Source organism: Mustela putorius, unplaced genomic scaffold (genome assembly GCF_011764305.1).
Source record: "Mustela putorius furo isolate JIRA1106 unplaced genomic scaffold, ASM1176430v1.1 tig00003862_pilon_pilon_pilon, whole genome shotgun sequence".
NCBI classification, from domain to species: domain Eukaryota; kingdom Metazoa; phylum Chordata; class Mammalia; order Carnivora; family Mustelidae; genus Mustela; species Mustela putorius.
The window spans coordinates 1,509,559-1,528,390 of NW_025422014.1; the positions used below are offsets into that span (position 1 = coordinate 1,509,559).

Below are 18,832 nucleotides of genomic sequence, written 5' to 3' on the forward strand. Positions count from 1 at the left end.
AATTGATGGACCCATAACCAAGGAAACACAGTCTGTGGAAGTTAACATTAGAAACCACATTGAATAGCTCCAGTTTGATATTATTCATGCACCATGGTACCCTTTGTTTCTTGGAATTCACTGGCTTGAAACACATGATCCAAACATTGAGTGGAGCAGCTGCACTGTGTCCTTTCCATCCCATTATTGTCACTACAGTTGCTTCAGGCACAAGTGGAATGGAAGATGTTGTGATGAAATAATTGGTGAATAGATCTTGTGTCCTTAATAATCTTTTCTCTGTTCCTCAGTTCTCATCAGTATTTGCTCCTCTCAGAATCTTCCACTGATAGGGCACCAGAGTGGTACAGTCAGTTGAGATTCCAGCTCTTGGTTTGGCTCAAGTCGTGATCTCAGAGTCCTGAGATAGAGCTCATGTTGGTCTGTGGTCTCAGCAAGAGTCTGCTTAAGGTCCTTTCTCCCTCTGCTCCTCTCCCTTCCTTGTGCTCGCTCACTCTCTCTCAAATGAAAATAATTAGTTTGGCGACCATGGCCATTGCTGCTATAAACATTGGGGTACAGATGGCCCTTCTTTTCATGACATCTGTATCTTTGGGGTAAATACCCAGGAGTGCAATGGCAGGGTCCTAGGGAAGTTCTATTTTTAGTTTCTTGAGGAATCTCCACACTGTTCTCCAAAGAGGCTGCACCAACCTGCATTCCCACCAACAGTGGAAGAGGGTTCCCCTTTCTCCACATCCTCTCCAACACATGTTTTTTCCTGTTTTGTTAATTTTGTCCATTCTAACTGGTGTAAGGTAATATCTCAATATGGTTTTAATTTGAATCTCCCTGGGGACTAGTGATGATGAACATTTTTTCATGTGTCTGATAGCCATTTGTATGTCTTCTTGGAGAAGTGTCTGTTCATATCTTCTGCCCATTTTTTGATGTTTGCCTGTTTCATGTGTGTTGAGATTGAGGAGTTCATTATAGATCCTGGATATCAACCTTTTGTCTGTACTGTCATTTGCAAATATCTTCTTCCATTCTGTGGGTTGCCTCTTTGTTTTTTTGACTGTTTCCTTTGCTGTGCAGAAGCTTTTGATTTTAATGAAGTCCCAAAAGTTTATTTTCGCTTTTGTTTCCTTTGCCTTTGGAGACATATCTTGAAAGAAGTTGCTGTGGCTGATATCGAAGAGATTACTGCCTATGTTCTCCTCTAGGATTCTGATGGATTCCTGTCTCATGTTGAGGGCTTTTATCCATTTTGAGTTTATCTTTGTGTACGGTGTAAGAGAATGGTCCAGTTTCATTCTTCTACATATATCTGCCCCGTTTTCCCAGCACCATTTATTGAAGAGACTCTCTTTATTCCACTGAATATTTTTTCCTGTTTTGTCGAAGATTAATTGGCCAAAAAAAGAAAATAATTAATTAGTTAATTAATTAATAAAATATATTTTTTTAAAAATTTCCACTCAATCTTTGGCAAGGAAATAAGGGTATTTGCACAATGACCCTGCCTCTCAGATCATGCAATGATCTCAGATCAGGCGATTAACCTGGTATCTTTGAGTTGCTTTTTTTCACCAACTCTGCATACCCCCACCTTGAACCCTGCATTAATGTGGGGTTGTTTTAATTGCGATTTATTCAACAATATCCATGAGCATAGGTATTAGGAACTAACATTGAAAAAGTGTAGTTGAGGGACGCCTGGGTGTCTCAGTCGGTTAAGCATCTGCCTTAGGCTCACGTCATGATCTCAGAGTCCTGGGCTTGATCTCTGCCTCAGGCACCCTGCTCATTAGGAAGCAAGCTTTTCTCTCTCCCTTTGCCCCTCCCCCTGATTATGCTCTCTCTCTTTCTCTCCCTCTCTCTCTCTTAAACAAATAAAATCTTTTTAAAAAGAAAAAAATGGAGTTGTTAGATTTACTTGACTTTTTGGTCAAAATTTTACCACAATTGCAACATTTTCTCAATAAACAAAACAAATTTGCAAGTGATAATTTTTAAAAATCAATAAATATTGGCAATTTCTTCTAGTGTTTGAATTATTTCATGACTTAGCTGAGGGAAGAGGAAAGGGGCAAATAAATTGGGAAAGAGGAGATTTGGCAAGGACTTAAAGTTTGGGTGAGATCCTGATTATTCCAGGGGCAGTCAGGTCAGTGGGTGATGGGGTTAGGGGAGACAGAGAGTAGGGGAATGGTTGTGGTAGAGGGAAATTGGGTAAGGTATGAGGGAGTAGGGGGTAGAGGGTAGAGGGAAGGTTGTGAAAAGAGTTTGGGGAAGATTGGGAGGGAAGGTTGAAAGGGGTTCAGGTGAGGGCAGGGATGAGAGGAGGATGAATTCCTACAAAAATAAAGGGAGCAGCAAAGAGAGATATTGAACAACTTTAAAAGCAAACATCTTGGACTTTGTAAGTTAAATAAACAAAAGCATTGAAAAAGGTAATGACACCCCTCAGTGAACCAACTTTCCCAGTAAAGTGACAAGGGTTTATTCCCTGCACCCGGGACATTTGTCTTAGGGCTCATGCCTGTTAATTTGCTCTTGCTGGTGCTTAAGGATGGGATAGCAAGAATCAGCTTTCAACACATGCAGATCATTAGTAGCCAACTATAACTCTTCCACATATATAGGTTGTCCCACCCTTCAAGTCATGCTGCTTGCATGACACACAGAGAGAGCCAAGTCAGTGAAAATAATTATGTCCTTATGGACCTGAGAGGGGGTAGTGTTCTGACTTAAATCACACACACATATACATTCCCACAAAATACAGGGTGAGGAGAAGGAGGAGTGGGATCTCCAGGTAAGATGTAAAAAATTATCAAAAGATTCTAATGCTTTTCCTCTGTCATTTCAACACTCCTTTTGGAGTCTTCTTCTGAAGCCACTTGAAGGAGTTTCTACCTCTTACTTAGAGAAATAATCAAATATATGAACATAACCTTAGAAAGAGATAGGTGAGGAACCTACCATCATTGAGCACCTAATATGTTCCATTTATAATATCGGGATGTTATACACATTAACTTATGTCTCAGAATAATCCAATGTAGTAGGTATGTTTCCTCCTGTTTCATCAATGAACAAATAGAGTCCCATGGAGGCCAGTTCACTTGCCCAAAGTCACATTAGTAAGTATTGGAGACCTGTTTGGTTTTCACAACATTTGCCCTTTTTCCTACAGTATGCCAATTTCCCTAAAGCAGTGGTAAGGGTCAAACGAGATTGTGGTGGCAGAAAGCTAAATGAGATAACTTTGAAAAGGGAAGAAAGGACCCAGAATAAAATCTGCAGTGACTATTTGGGTAATAGTTCTGTTTCCCGAGTTCCCATGGTCTTACTCTCAACCCCTTCTCCACCACATTAATCCCTAAACTTTCTATTTCATCTCATATATATATATACATATACATATACATACACACACTCATTTTATCATCTATGCTAGCTGTGTGAAAATTTATATATCTATAAATTAGTGCTATATATATATATTCATATATATCTGAAATATGATAAAATTAACAGTAATAACTACACTTGGGTTTTGCCAGACATCGGACTAAGTGATTAGGTATTATTAGGTATTATTAGTAGTATTAGTATTAGTATTATATTATTAGGTATTATTATTAGTCCCTTTATATAAATCAAAGAAGTGAAACCCACTGAGGTGAGGTCACTTGTCAAAGGTCACACTGCTAGGAATTTGTAGATGCTAAAAATGAACCCTGATCTGTCTCATTTCAGAGCTGGAATTCAAGCCAATACACCACACTGCTTCTCAGGCTGAATAAACTTTACTCTTTATTACCACTTTAACAATATTTATTCACCAGACATGAGTTATATTACTTTAGAAAAATATATTCATTTTTTAGTGCATTTATTTATTTACTCATTGAACAGGCTTTGCTGAATGTCTTCAATGTGTCAGACAAAGCATGTAGGAAGAGGAAGAGAGGTACAAAGATGTCTAATGTATGATTCATGGTCCTTGCTCTGACCACATTTAACAGGGGAAGTTATGCAACCAACAGTCCTGGTGTACAGAGGAAAGCACTAATTTTGCTATGGACTAAAAAAGTGTGTTTTGAGCTGGGTCTTCAAGGTATATCACTGGAAACAAAAGAGAGGGCATGGCTTTCTAGATTGAATAAAGTGTACACAAAAAAGCAAGGAGGAGGGAAAAATAATGATGTCATTAGAAAAGATAGGTCTATTTCACTGGAGAGTAGTGATGTCTGTACATGTATGTAGGGTAACTGGTAGGTGTCGTTGGGGAGATGAAACTTAACGAAGAAATTGCAAGTTCCAGGTTAAAGACCTATCTACATGGATAAAGCATTTAAAATTTATCCTATGGTCAGATTGCACTGGAATCTTTGTTTTTCTCCTGTATTAGATTTGGGTGTGCTTTTTTCCCTTTTTTGCTGCAAAGTAATGTACACCCATTGTAACAAATTCATATATATATAAGAAGTTTATAATATAAAGTTAACATACCCCTTATCTCACAAATTATTTTTTAAGTAGGAAAGAAACATGATTCATTTACATTTTATAATTTTTTTTTTATTTTCAGCATAACAGTATCCATTATTTTTGCACCACACCCAGTGCTCCATGGAATCTGTGCCCTCTATAGTACCCACCACCTGGTACCCCAACCTCCCACCCACCCCCACCACTTCAAACCCCTCAGATTGTTTTTCAGAGTCCATAGTCTCTCATGATTCACCTCCAATTTCCCTGAACTCCCTTCTCCTCTCTAACTCCCTATGTCCTCCATGCTATTTGTTATGCTCCACAAATAAGTGAAACCATATGATAATTGACTCTCTCTGCTTGACTTATTTCACTCAGCATAATCTCTTCCAGTCCCATCCATGTTGCTAAAAAGTTGGGTATTTCTGATGGAGGCATAATACTCCATAGTGTATGTGGACCACATTTTCCTTATCCATTCGTCCATTGAAGGGCATCTTGGTTCTTTCCACAATGGCAGGGTCATAGGGAAGTTCTATTTTTAATTTCTTGAGGAATCTTCACACTGTTCTCCAAAGAGGCTGCACCAACTTGCATCCCCTCCAACACATGTTGTTTCCTGTCTTGTTAATTTTGGCCATTCTAACTGGTGTAAGGTGATATCTCAATGTGGTTTTAATTTGAATCTCCCTTATGGCTAGTGATGATGAACATTTTTTCATGTGTCTGATAGCCATTTGTATGTTTTCTTTTCTTTTTTTTTTTTTAAATTTTATTTATTTATCAGAGAGAGAGAGGGGAGGGGGAGAGAGCAAGCACAGGCAGACAGAATGGCAGGCAGAGGGAGAAGCAGGCTCCCTGCTGAGCAAGGAGCCCGATGTGGGACTCGATCCCAGGACGCTGGGATCATGACCTGAGCCGAAGGCAGCTGCTTAACCAACTGAGCCACCCAGGCATCCCCATTTGTATGTTTTCATTGGAGAAATGTCTGTTCATATCTTCTGCCCATTTTTTGATATGATTGCCTGTTTTGTGTGTGTTGAGTTTGAGGAGTTCATTATAGATCCTGGATATCAACCTTTTGTCTGTACTGTCATTTGCAAATATCTTCTCCCATTCCATGGGTTGCCTCTTTGTTTTCTTGAGTGTTTCCTTTGCTGTGCAGAAATTTGATAGCAATATAGAAAATAGCAGAGAAAGTGACAAAGTATCCCCATTATATTTTATCTTCTTAGATTTTTATGAACATAAGCTCAAATCATCAAAAGCAAAGAATTAAAAGTAGATTAAATCCAATTTTCCTCAAATATTTATTTTGAGTTCCTAGTATGAGCAAGATATTGGAGTATGCATACATATACACAGAATGTCCAAACCATTAAAAAATTTAAAATCTAATAATGAGTGAATTATAAGAAGCTCATGAATTATAAGAAACTGCTTTTCTTTTTGGATTTCCTTTGTTTCACATTTTAAAGATACTAACTGGAGAGGATTTTCTGAAATTATATATTCTGCAATATTGGCACAGGTACAAAGAAAACAGTTCCCTCTTTAGCTAACTTTTCTAAGTTTAAGCTTTAATAGGAAAATTAATCTCCATATATTTTGGTAACTTCCCTTCCTGGTTTGTTTTCTTTAAAAATATTTCATATTTCATGCTACCAAAGTACACCTGGAGTAGTCATGGTCATTCCATGGAGGGCTTTATGTCCTTTAAATATCTGTATATTTCTCAAAGTATGTTTTTATATATTTCTCAAAGTATGTATATCTTTAAAAGTATATCTTTAAAGTACCTGTATATTTCCAGAAGTATGATTTTAAAAGATTTTATAGGGATAGATGACTTTAAAATTCCTACTGTAATTAACTTTGATATCTAGCATGTTATTAGATATCAAATATTAAATGACAAGAGTAACATAAGGGTCAGAAAATTAGGGATGAGGATATTAAGATTAAACTCCAGAGTTCATTGCTTACTGGCTGTATGACCCATTTGACTTATGAAATGAGAATAATAATACTTACTTTGCCTACCTGATGAAGGTAGAAAAAAAATGAAAAAGCTCATGCTAAAAAAAAGTCATGAAAGTTAAAAATGTTGTTCAAATAAAAAGTATTAAAATAAGTTATGTTTGTAATAATGACCCCAAGGAACTCCACGGTACTAAAATACCTGTTTCAGGCTCCAGTTATAGAATGAATAAGTCATGAATTTGAATAAAATGTACAGCACAGAGAATATAGCCAATGATAATGTAATAGCATTGTATGGTGACAGATGGTGGCTAAATTTAAATAAATAAACATTAGTTATTATTGATTTAATAATTATTAATAAGTATAACTATAATTTTAATAAATATGGCTAGTTTTTAATATTTAAATTATATAGAGTACATAACATTGTTAAGACAAACATTCAGACCTACCTCAAAAAATTGATGTGCAAAAGATCATTTATACAAAAGAATATGCCATTAATGAATAAACATCATAAGAAGCATTTGACTATTAGTAATAAACACATCTTTAATAATGAAAAATAAAGTGCCCATTTAAATTAATTTCAATTTCACAGACATCTAGTAAGTATTTATTATCTTCCAGTACTCTATATTGTCAATCAAGCAAAATTTAATTAGGTTTGATATAATTATTATATTAAGTAGATTTGGGGTATTAGTGTAATCAAATTATTTAAATATAGAAATAACAACTTTTGCGTGTGTGTGTGTGTGTGTATATATATATATATATATATATATATATACACACCAGCACTCTATCAGAATATTATATTATTTAAAATGCTGCTTCTTTCCTGAGGTATATCACTTAAATAAGAACTTACTAAATTGGTCTGAGCTTATTTCTTCATCTATTTAACTGAAGCTGCATAAAACAAGTCAAAACAAATTAATCTTCATGTCCCACCAAAAAATTTTAAATTAAAAATTGAAACTCATAAGACTGTCATATTTTCCACTTTGAATTTATTTACATGGGATTGGGAGGGAGACAAACCATAAGTGACTCTTAATCTCACAAAACAAACTGAGGGTTGCTGGGGGGAGGGGGTTTGGGAGAAGGGGGTGGGATTCTGATTTCTATGTAAAAACAATTGATAGTTAAAATGTCAAACTGTACTGGCTTCTTAGTAAGTCATAGTGTGTATAGGAAACAACTGCCATTATCATTTAATATGACTAACAAGGTCCTCACTTTAGTTATTATTCTGCTTCAAAATAATCCAAATACGTGAGAAAGTTTGGTGAAGAATTTTAGTTTGGAGAATGTGTGACATACTCCAGCCATGCTGGTGGGGGTAGGGTGGGGAACAAATGCTAGCAATAGTCAAATGTGCCTGACTTGACTCAAATGGGAGAACCATTATGTATTCTGATACAGATGAAAATGGGATATGGCACAGAAACACAAAATAGTCATATGTGCACAGAACATCTAACAACCTAAAATTTGCATAAGAAAAAGAAAGTATGAAATTTTACAACCACTGCTGTAAATTCAGAACAGAATGTCTGAAACTCTATACCTGATCTCAGTTTTTCTTTACCTTTCACATTGCTTTTTCCTGTCAGTTATACCACAATCACCACATAATAAGCAACAAATGAACCAGCTGTATTGCCAGGGAAGCTCCTCTATTAGAAGAAAGGGCAGCCAAACTCCAATATTATTAAAGACATTCCCCAAAAGGTAAATACTAAAGGGAATTTTCATTTTTCAATTTCTATAGATGTAACATTGACTTCTGTTGTAAAATTGGACATGTGTCTGAAGTAATGGGAGACAGACCAATTAGGGACTAAGCAAAATCACACTTAAGAATTAACAATATTCGGGGTGCCTGGGTGGCTCAGTGGGTTAAAGTCTCTGCCTTGGGGTCGGGTCATGATCCCAGGGTCCTGGGATCAAGCCCTGCTCAGCAGGGAGTGGGCTTACCCCTCTCTCTCTCTGCCTGCCTCTATGCATACCTGTGATCTCTGTCTGTCAAATAAATAAAATCTTTTAAAAAATTAACAATATTCAATGGAAAATGTGAATATATTCCAATTCTTTTAATTTTTTTTTACCAATAAGTTTTTATCTATTCTCTGTATTTTCCCTGAGTAAAGAGAAGAGGGAAAAGAGTCAGCATGTGTGTTAAAAAAACAAAAACAAAAACAAAAAAACAATAGCTTGATGTCCGGAATTGTGATGCCACCAACGTTGGCTTTCTTTTTCAATATTCCTTTGACTATTCGAGGTCTTTTCTGGTTCCATATAACTTTTAGGATTATTTGTTCCATTTTTTTGAAAAAAAAAAATGGATGTTCTTTTGACAGGAATTGCATTAAATGTGTAGATAGCTTTAGGTACCATAGACATTTTCACAATATTTGTTCTTCCGACCCGGGAGCATGGAACATTTTTCCATTTCTTTGTGTCTTCCTCAATTTCTTTCATGAGTACTTTATAGTTTTCTGAGTATAGACTCTTAGCCTCTTTGGTTAGGTTTATTCCTAGGTATCTTATAGTTTGGGGTGCAATTGTAAATGAGATTGACTCCTTAATTTCTCTTTCTTCTGTCTTGCTGTTGGTGTAGAGAAATGCAACTGATTTCTGTGCATTGATTTTATATCCTGACACTTTACTGAATTCCTGTACAATCTCTATTACAAAGTTGTCATCATCAAGACAGCATGGTACTGGCACAAAAACAGACACATAGATCAATGGAACAGAATAGAGAGCCCAGAAATAGACCCTCAAATCTATGGTCAACTAATCTTTGACAAAGTAGAAAAGAATGTCCAATGGAAAAAAGACAGCCTCTTCAATAAATGGTGTTGGGAAAATTGGACAGCCACATGCAGAAAAATGAATTTGGACCATTTCCTTACACCACAAACGAAAATAGACTCAAAATGGATGAAGGACCTCAATGTGCGAAAGGAATCCATCCAAATCCTTGAGGAGAACACAGGCAGCAAACTCTTCGACCTCAGCCGCAGCAACATCTTCTTAGGATCATCACCAAAGGCAAGGGAAGCAAGGGCAAAAATGAACTATTGGGATTTCATCAAGATCAAAAGCTTTTGTACAGCAAAGGAAACAGTTAACAAAACCAAAAGACAACTGACAGAATGGGAGAAGATATTTGCAAACAACATATCAGATAACGGGCTAGTGTCCAAAATCTATAAAGAACTTAGCAAACTCAACACCCAGAGAACAAATAATCCAACCAAGAAATGGGCGGAAGACATGAACAGACATTTCTGCCAAGAAGATATCCAGATGGCCAACGGACACATGAAAAAGTGCTCCACATCACTTGGCATCAGGGAAATACAGATCAAAGCCACAGTGAGATATCACCTCACACCAGTGAGAATGGCTAAAATTAACAAGTCAGAAAATGACAGATGCTGGCGAGGATGCGGAACAAGGGGAACCCTCCTACACTGTTGGTGTAGTGCAACTACATGCAAGCTGGTGCAACCACTCTGGTAAACAGCATGGAGGTTCCTCAAAATGTTGAAAATAGAACTACCCTATGACCCAGCAACTGTACTACTTGGTATGTACCCTAAAGATACAAACGTAGTGATCCGAAGGGGCACATGCACCTGAATGTTTATAGCAGCAATGTCTACAATAGCCAAACTATGGAAAGAACCTAGATGTCCATCAACAGATGAATGGATAAAGTAGATGTGGTATATATACACAATGGAATACTATTCAGCCATCAAAAGAAATGAAATCTTGCCATTTGTGATGACGTGGATAGAACTAGAGGGTCCCATGCTTAGCGAAATAAGTCAATTGGAGAAAGACAACTATCATATGATCTCCCTGATATGAGGAAGTGGAGATGAAACATGGGGGCTTAAGGGAGTAGAAGAATAAATGAAACAAGATAGGATCAGGAGGGAGACAAACCATAAGTGATTCTTAATCTCACAAAACAAACTGAGGTTTGATGGGGGGGAGGGGGTTGGGGGGGTTGGTTTATGGACATTGGAGAGGGTATGTGCTATGGTGAGTGCTGTGAAGTGTGTAAACCTGGCGATTCACAGACCTGTACCCCTGGGGATAAAAATATATGTTTATAAAATATTTAAAAGGAAAAAAAAAACAATAGCAAGAATGGTGAGTGCTAGGAATTGTGTAAGACTGATGATTCACAGACCTGTACCCCTGAAGTAAATAATACATTATATGTCAATTTAAAAAAATAGCAAGTGAGAAAGGAAGTACCCAGCACAACAAAATCCACCTTCAAACAAACATTCCTCAGTAATGGAGTCACTAAAGCCCAAGGAGGCTCACTCAGTCTCCTGCAGTTCAGAAGTGAGAAGAAAGGATGAGGGAAAGAACAGATGGGACAAACTTTCATACCCTCTCCATTTCCCAATGAATTTCAAGATTTCACACAAAACTTTTGCTTCTAGCACTAAAGAAAGGGTTATATTTGTCTGTCTCCTATTACATAGTCTTGTGGCCACTTTGACATGTTTCTTGCACCCACCAAAAAATTCTTGAATGACTTGAATAAACATTCATCTTCCCTTTCTTGATCTCTTGGCCCTAGTTTCTACATGGAAAACTCCACTCATTGCTTTTGCTTCTCTCTACAACAAGAGAAGAGATTAAATTAGGTTTGATCCATCAAAATAAAAGTGTATTAGTAAGAATCACATCAAGGAATGATCTTGGAAAGGAGATTGAGAACAAGGAGGTGGAGAGTTCTTAGCTTCTTTGGGATTTTTGCAGAAATCATTAAAGAGTCATGGAAAAATCCCACAAATTAAATATGTATGTGTGGGGGCTTTTACTGGGAGAGGGGATAGGATAGGGGTCATATCTGGCCCAAAATAGGAAATAGGGGAACAGGAACACAATAGAAAGGATGGTTCAAGACCTCCACACTTGAAGAGGGGCCACCAAGCTATGTTCCATATTCTTTCCCTTGTGCAGAACATTTCATTAAAGATGCTTTGGCTATTTTTCTAAGTGTAAAAATAAGTTTGTTAATAATACTAAAAGAACATGGAGAAAACTAACACATTATATTTGCACAAACCAGGCCACATAGCAATCACCCAGTCAGTTATTCGTGAACTCCTATGAATCCAGACAAATACGACAACTAGACAGGGGCAATGACTGGAGAAGACAAGAACCCAGGATCAGACACACATCACCCAATGCACTCTAATTGCATTTTCCCTGTTTCAACACAATGAGGTATGTTTATGGTGATCTCATAGCATGTAAACAAAACCTTCTTTTCTCCTTTAGCTACCATGACACTAATCACTGCAGCAACAGGGCAGGGCACAGGCTCTGGTCAGCACGAAGAAGTCATGGTTTATGTTCTCCTTGGAAGCCAAGAAGAAAAGCCCAGAATTTATAAAGGTTAAGAAATTTAGTCTTTGGGGCACCTGAGTAGCTCAATCGTTAAGCATCTGCCTTCACCTCAGGTCATGATCTCAGTGTCCTGGGATTGAGCCCTGTGTTGGGCTCCCTGCTCAGTGGGAGGCCTGCTCCTCCCTCTCCCTCTCCCTGCTTGTATTCCCTCTCTTACTGTGTCTCTCTTTGTCAAATAAATAAAATCTTAAAAAAAAAAGAAATTTAGTCTTTGCTTCTTGCACCCACCCCTGGACAGCTCAAGATAGGTTCAGAGGTATTGTTCTTAAACCTGTTCTTACCAACTCATTCTTTTTACACACACACACACACACACACACACACACACCTCACACACTCTGTTGCGCATGGTAGGCCTAGCCCAATCAAGTGAAGGATGGCTCTAGTATGTAAAGTGAGTCCCATGCCCTGGGATTAGAGGTCCAGAACAAGAATCCTTTTTAGACCTATAGACAACCCTTACCTAATCTTGACTTCCCTTCTGCACCTTTCACCTGGTGCAGCCTCTCCTAACCTTCCTACACCATTTTTCATGTCCAGAAAGATTTCCAATCATCCAGTAGAAGGATATCAAGTCATGGGGCAACTGAGTTAAAACCCAATCTCCCAAGGAACATTGAAAGTAGAGGAGATACTACACAGAAAATCTAGCTCAAATTAGCAAAAATAAGGTAAATCAATAGTCTATGCACTCAAATAATTTGTTTTTCTGGTGATAAAAAAAAAGTATTCCTGCTGTCCAGACTTAGAATTGCTGTCAATTCATCCTTGAGATTGCCCATGTACCTAAGAACACAATGCAGTAACAAGGGTCTTAAAATTAAGATATGCAAAATTACAAAACCAGAATATTTATGTTAGGAAAAAAAAAGTTAAAATGCACAGTGTCGTGTACATCATTCACGTGCAGCAGTGCAGTTGGCATCTTGGATAAAGTGGGACCTAATGTGTGGTTATCCAAGGGATCAAATAAAATTCTATTGGCCCAGAATGGGGTGGGAGTAAGCTTAGCAGCAGCAAGTGTACAACTATTCTCCCAACAACCCCTTTGCCTCTTGTCACAACCTATTGCCTTGGACAGTTCTCAATACCCTATCCTAAGAGTGGGTTATGAGACAATATGTGGAGAAACCCTGCCAAACCCCTGAGAGATTCCCTCCCATAAAATGTAATGGTTCATGAGTTGGGTCCATCAATCTGGTCTCACGCTTAATCTATGCACTCTGGCATAGGAAAAATCATTATGTGTTTCTTTCTTTGAAGGGAAAACAATTTCCCTATATAGGCCACTTTCAAAAGCTGAAGATTCTCAGGGCAGAGAGTCAAAGCACACAAAGAGGGATTTTTCCCTAAAACCCTCACATGCATTTGGATAAAACAGGGTTGGAGTTCATTTGCCTTCCCCCTTCCTCCATTTACCCTGCCAAAAGGGAAGAGAGGATAATATTGTGGACTCCAGCCAGAGATACATGGCAGTGCCAGCTGCCCTCTCCCTACCCTGTTCCCACTTTCTCCACTCTGTCATTGATGCCTGCTCCTCAAAATCTCCTGAACACAAAAGGATAGCCCCCATCCACTGCAGCCCAATTCTGGGCCTCTGGGAGCTGGGCAGGGCTATGGATTTCTTCTTCTTCCTCCCAAAAGTAGGCTGGTTTTCATGTGAGTTCAGGGCCTGCTGGTCCTTAAGAGGACATGAGACCACCATATGGTTGATGCTCTGGCAGAAGTGGCACTTCTTTGGTTGGGGTGGCAGCTTGCATTCCTCGGCATGGTAGTCTAGATCTCCACAGTTGTAGCACCTGTCTTCCTTTGATCTGTGCTTCCTCATGTTGTTCCCTTTGCGTCACCTCTCCTAGTACAGAACTCCCTACCAGGGCAGGTGACTCAGATAGATTCCAGGCCATTACCAGACTTCTTAAAGGTAAAGTCCACTGCCTCACCCTCCTTCAGGCTCTGGAAGCCCTCCATGTTCAGCTTAGTCTGGTTCACAGACATGGACAGGGGTCAAGTATGACCCTAGCGCATGTTGTCATGGACAGGAAGCTGAACTCCATGCACACATTTAACCACTTAAAGAAGTGGGAGCCCTACAGCAGCTGTGACTCCTCTGCCGTTAGGCAGTGTCAGGTGCCTCCTCAGGCACCTTGGTGCAGCCACCTGTAACCTGTTGTTCTGACACAGAGCCCATGGTAGTTGACTGAGTTTGTAATCCAGGTCAGGTGGCTGCTGGCCTCAGAGAAGTCTAGGGGCAAAGGGATGGCTTGAAAAAGAGGCTGCTACATCTTCCCCCAGCACCTGTTCTAATACTTTTTAAATAATTATGCTAAAATAAAGTGCAAAAAATACAATTTCTAGCATAGAAAATGCCATAATGATATTGGAAATTGTTGGTCCCAGCTTCTCTCCAAGTATACTTTCTTTCTAGGCTCTTTGTTTTTTGTTTGCCTGTCAGAAACCTAAACAACAAAACACTCACAGATAATTAACCATCAATAACTTTCTAGGAGAAGACTATCTCCTCACTATCTTTCCTTATGGGAAGAAAATTAGATCATAAATCCATATATATATATATGTATGTATATATATATATATATAAAAATTTAATAACATTGTTAAAGCCTTTTTAAAACAATAATGACATTATTTTACAAATGAAGAATGGATAGACAGGCAAGGGCTAAGAAGCTTTAACCAAGTCGCATGGTGAGGTAAAATGAGGAGCACAGGAGTAGTCAGGACACCTAGATTTCAGATTTAGTTTTTAACCTGCCCTGTGACCTTGGGTAAGTTAAATGACCTCTCCTCTGAGGCAGTTTCTCCATAGGAAAAATTGTGATGGTGATATCAGTGCTGCTTACCTTTGTAAAATATTACAAAAAGTAATTTAGTTATCCAATAGACATTTGTTAAATTCTTATTACATGTCAGACACTGAGTTAGAATCAAATGAGATAATGAAAATCAAAATGGCAAGCCCAGATATAAGTTAGAGTGTTATTATTGCTCTAAAACCTGCCTAACTCTTCAAAGAGATATAGGTTTTGCACAAAAAATAGATAAAAAAGGACATAAACTTAATATTTTCTTTCATATTTTTATTCCAGAAAATTTCTGTTATTAAGTCATAGCTGTTTAGCCTATAAAATTTAGCAGAATCATCTAAGAATTAATGTTTTTCCTCCTTACCAGATATGAAAGCTCTCAGGTTGCTTATCATTTAAATGAGCATAGACATTGCATAGCAACTATTGTTACTCCTCCTCCTCCTCAGGCTTTTCATTGATTCCTCATAGAAAAAATAAAAAAGGAACTAATACTTAGTGAGTATCTATTATTGGTCACACTCTGTGCTAGCTCTTTTATCTATAAGAACTCATTTAATCCAAATAAATGTTTGGCAAGGTATATATTATTCTGCCCATTTTATAAATTCACTAACCATGTTTTAGTGAAATGAGGGTCACTTAGGAGAAATTGGTGAAATTCTAAAACAAACTCAAGTCTTTCTCTCAAATCCCATGCTTTTTCTGACATATTTAAAGAAAAATTGAGTTATAATAATCCATATTTACTGGTAGAGACAAGTAGAGATGTCAGATTCTCCATGGAGGGCATATGGCAAATTAATGATGGAATCAGATCTAGAATACATGTCCTATGTATTCCAGTTTATTGTATTTTTCCTTTCAGTTTCATTAAGTGTATATTAAGTGTCAATTTAACTATAGCTACCAAATATAATTAACTAACTGAAGAAGTGAAGCAATATTAGCCTTAAAGTCAATAATTTATTAAAGATTGTTTTCCACAGGAAATAAATTTAAAAGAAAAACGTATTTTGATACATAAATACAAATTGATTTTTTTTTTCATTTTTACTTTATAGCTGGTTTGGTTAGTAGTTTCCTGCCTTTCTTAAAGTCTTATCAACTTGTTTCTTTTTTATTGGTTTTTCAAGTAAAAGAGAAACCATTTTTAAAAACTGCAATTAAGGGGCACCTGGGTGGCTCAGTTGGTTAAGTGTCTGACTTGTATTGGTCTCCCCACTCAGCAAGGAATCTGCTCGTCCCTCACCCTCTTCCCCTTCCCACTGCTTGTGCTGTCTGTCTCTCAAATAAATAAATAAAATCCTTAAAAAACCCACATAAACATATAAAACAACTAGACATAACAGGCACCCAGAACACTGCATCCAACAACAGAAAAATATTTTTTTAAGATTTTATTTATTTGTTTGACAGAGAGAGAGAGAGATAACAAGTAGGCAGAGAGAGAGGGGAAGCAGGCTCCCTGCTGAGCAGAGAGCCCGATGTGGAACTCCATCCCAGAACCCCGAGATCATGACCTAACCCAAAGGCAGAGGCTTAACCCACTGAGCCACCTAGGTGCCCAGAAAAATATTTTTCAAGTGAACATAGAGCATTCTTTAAAATAGACTATATGGTAGGCCATACAATAACCATTAATAAATTTTAAAGGATCAAAATCCTACAAAATATGTTTTCCAACCATAATAGAATAAAATTAGAAATCAATAACAAAAGGAAAATAGGAAATTTCACAAATATGTGGATATTAAACAACATGTTTTCAAATAACCAGTCAGAGAAAAAAATTACAAAGGGAATTAGAAAATCCTTTGAGGGGTGAGTGGGTGGTTCAGTAATTAATTGTTTGCCTTTGGCTCAGGTTATGATACCAGGCTTGGGATCAAGCCCCACATTGGACTCCCTGCTCAGTATGGAGCCTGCTTCTGCCTGCTGCACCTCCTGCTTGTGCTTGCTCTCTCTCTCTCTCTGTCATTGAATAAAATCTGTTAAAAAATGCTTTGAGATGAATGATAAGGAAAACATAACAAAATTTATGTTATGCAGCAAAACCAATCCTTAGAAGGAAATTTATGGTTGTGAAGACCTATATATAAAAATAAGACAGATCTCAAAATAATAACCCAACTTTCTACTTTAAGAAACTAAAAATAAAGAAACACAAATTAAACACAAAGCAGGCAAAAGAATGAAATAATAACAGAGCAGAAATTAATGAAACAGAGAAGGAGGAGGTGCCTTTTTCAGCCTGTACCCCAAAGTGAGCTGATTACCTACCAAAGAACTCCATTCACCCATGAAATCAGCCTGAGATCAGAATTATACACGTCTGGATATCTACAGGGGCAGAAGATGCCAGTGGGCAGGTAAAGCTGAGTGGGAACAGCGGACTGATATCAGAAGATAAACACAAGGGGGGAGGGAGCCACCAGAGGCGACCAGTTGGAAAGTAATACCCCAATATGAGCAAGAGTGCCCTGCATCTGGGGACCAGCATTAACTTGGAGACTGGTTGAAAGCACTCCAAAAGAGCAAAGGATCTGGGGGGAAATTGTGGGAATCAGGAAGGCTAGGGACAGGGGCTTAAGTCCCAGGTCCCAGGACAGCCTCCCCTGGCACTGAGGCAGAGAGAGTGCGGCGGAGAAACCAGCTCTTGGTCCCTAAGTCGCCAGCGCGCCTGAGAACGCCTGGGGTCCATTCCCTGTGAGGGGATGGGAGCCATGCCGGGCGGCAGAACGTGAGAGCCCTGCTATATAGCCTGAGATATTCCCCTGAGAGAGGTATAAAGGGGCAGCTGGTGCCCTTTGATACGCGCCATTGTTTCAGAGCCTGCACTAAACTCTTCCCCCAGAGAGGTGCGCAAAGGCCCAGACTGGTGCTCTCAGACCTCAGCCTCCCCTGAAATTGGTGTGCACAAGCCGGGCGCTCTTAGGCCCAGAAAGACCAGGCACTCCCAGCCCGGGCCAGCGGGAAAATCTCAGTGTGCGATTGCTGCTTGGAGCCTCTCCAGCGGTCTGGAGGTGCCCAGAGCCACTGCTGCCATGGTTTTGGGTACAAGTAAAAGATCCTGCATCCCCAGGGACCGCGACTTGGAACCTGCTCTGCCAGCGGCCAAGGGGGAACTTATTTGGGCCCTGCAGCCAGACTGAGGCTTCTTTCTGATGAAGTCCCAGAACCTAAGTCAGGTTCGGTGGGGTGAGGAGGTTCGGAGCCGACGACTAAAGAAACAATTCTTAAGACGTCGTTAGTGTAAAAGGTGATTTATTAGAGCAAGGGGACAGGGCCCGTGGGCAGGCGGAGATGCGGCTGCCCCGGGTTGTGAGGGTAGGCATGTTATATACCCCATGGCTGGGGGGAGGTGGTGGAGGGATGGGAGATTTCAACAGAGTTCTCACATGTTAGGGAGGGCCTACAAGGTGCGGGGGGGGGGGGGGGGGGGAGGGAGGGAGTCCTTGCCCTTATGGCTTGATCAATGTCATCTTTAGGTCAGGCATTAACATCAAGATAATTGGGAGATTCTTGGTGGGGTATTATGATCCTGCTGTCATTTACATTCCCTTCTACCTCAGTCTCCTCCAGTTTATGGTGGGAGGGAGACATTAGGGCTTCAGGAACCAAGAGTTATTTGCCTCTGGAAATTGTGCTATTGATAAGGTAACCTCCCTGTTTAGGTCTCTAGGACATCTGTAGAGCAAGGGAGATTCCTGTTCTGCAGGATTGCGATCCCTGCAAGTTAACTATTTATCGTTTTATGGCAGTCAGGGGTGCCTGAGGAATGCTACACATATGGAGGGGAAAGGGTGAAGAGGGGGTGCAAGGCGCCAGCTTTTGCTTTGTCCTCAGCCAGCCTCCTGCTCCCTCATCATTCCTCTCTGAACAATTTTGACCCTTAAATCTATAAGGTGGTTGAAGGTGGAAGGTCTCATCTTCTGTAACTTCTTCCTGCTGGATAGGGGCGTTAGAACTGTCCCTACCTGCTCAGGTCAATATTTGTCAGGGTAGGAACGTATACGGGAGTTATGAAAGGTTGAGGCAGCTGAATCCAGCGCTGACAGTGAAGAGGCGTC

At 39.1% G+C, this 18,832-nt stretch overlaps 1 pseudogene; it reads right to left on the reverse strand.

Annotated features, from left to right (window-relative positions):
• Positions 1 to 13,472: 13,472 nt before the first annotated feature.
• On the reverse strand, positions 13,473 to 14,122 carry LOC101675401 (annotated as a pseudogene).
• Positions 14,123 to 18,832: the final 4,710 nt, after the last annotated feature.